Below are 1,564 nucleotides of genomic sequence, written 5' to 3' on the forward strand. Positions count from 1 at the left end.
ATCAACTTGACCAGCGAGCTTCCTCCCGACATCCAAAGCCTGCTCTAACCCGTACAACATGCAGCGGGTATATTGCATAATCAAATAATAACATTTATTAATTCAATGCTTTTTTACGTCGATCTTGGGCAATTTGTCAATCAGTGGCATAAAAGGGACAAAATAGTTCTATAATATGTATTCATTTTCAAACTGTGTATATCTATATATATATATATATACGCATCGATTTCTCCTCCCTTTCTCATATCTCACTATGCAAAATTATTGAGGAGAAGCCAAAAAGCTGTTGTAGCGGTGATCTCTTTCGCAAAAACATTATCCCAATTCACCGCTACGTGAATCTCATTGCAGATCCAGCTGAGGCACGCGGCTGGTCGTTATTCATAACTCTCTGCTCCAAAAAGGAACGTATGCTAAAGAGTTGAAAGGTTAGTCCGTCGGGTATTCGAGCTTGGGTCTGCCTGAATCGCTATGACGTCTCCGTGGCCGAGCGGTTAAGGCGTTGGCGTCCCATGCCAAAGACCGGGGTTCGATTCCCGGCGGAGACCAATTTTTCAACTCTTGCGCTTTTCCAAAAAAAAAAAGAAAACAGAAAAAAGGAGGAATAGTAAGAGACATAACGATGTCAAAGCTACGCATCGATTTCTCCTCCCTTTCTCATATCTCATATATATATATATATATATGATATATATATACCTAAATGTATTTGCCCTTTAAACAGGGATGGCTTTCGGACTAAATATCGCCCTCAACGCAAACCAGGATAAGTACTTCTATCAAGCGCGGCCAAGGAAGGGAGCTGGGTTCCAGATTGTGCTCTATGACCGTGGCACTGAGCCGAGCGTAGGGTCAAATGGATTTGCAACCGCTGTCGGAATGTCGACATTCGTTGGGGCCGATATTACAGAGGTACAGCTAAAAGGAATCCTATAATCTACTGGTACTTGAAAATCATGTTACATCTCTCATTATGGAACCTTATACACATACAGACACATTGGTATAGGAATCAGAGAATCCACATCTTGAAATGCGAAAAATATGTCCGTTTTAATTCTAAGCATACTGAGCATGAATCATTCCAATGGAGTCTTTTAACTACTTTCTTACACAAAGGTCGTTGGTATGAATCTGTGTATCTAAATAATTATTGTATGTGTGTGCTTGCGTGTGAGTGTGTAGCATAGAAATAGATTGGAATGAATATTCCTACAAAACAATTTTAATAAACAGTTGCTTGCATGCACCCCCATCACATCCAAACTGCACACATACTACCAACACCATATTTCCTGTTGGGAAACTCCTTTTCAAACTCATTCACCCAATATAACTTTAGCCCACTGCGTTTCCATACTATAATACTAAGTGCATAGTGACAATGAAAGACAAACTGCATTGTGGATTCATGATAAGATAATAATTGCTCACTATTTGAGGAAAAAATATTTGATATCGTCTGATTCTTCAATACCAATTAAAACAATGTAACGTTTTTACCAGAGTAGAGAGTGAACTGGAAATACCGGCATTGTTAAGGAACACTCAATGTCTGAAA

The 1,564-nt window shown here is 39.3% G+C and overlaps 1 non-coding gene across 1 annotated transcript; it reads left to right on the forward strand.

The window, feature by feature from the left end:
- The first annotated feature begins 479 nt into the window (after positions 1-479).
- Positions 480-551, forward strand: Trnag-ccc (transfer RNA glycine (anticodon CCC)). The gene has a single exon. It is a non-coding gene; the product is annotated as a tRNA-Gly (tRNA).
- The last annotated feature ends 1,013 nt before the right edge of the window (positions 552-1,564 follow it).

The sequence above is a fragment of the Diadema antillarum genome, unplaced genomic scaffold, assembly GCF_040938485.1.
Source record: "Diadema antillarum isolate AM-2024a unplaced genomic scaffold, OU_Dant_1.0 scf00000038, whole genome shotgun sequence".
In the NCBI taxonomy this organism is placed as follows: Eukaryota; Metazoa; Echinodermata; class Echinoidea; order Diadematoida; family Diadematidae; genus Diadema; species Diadema antillarum.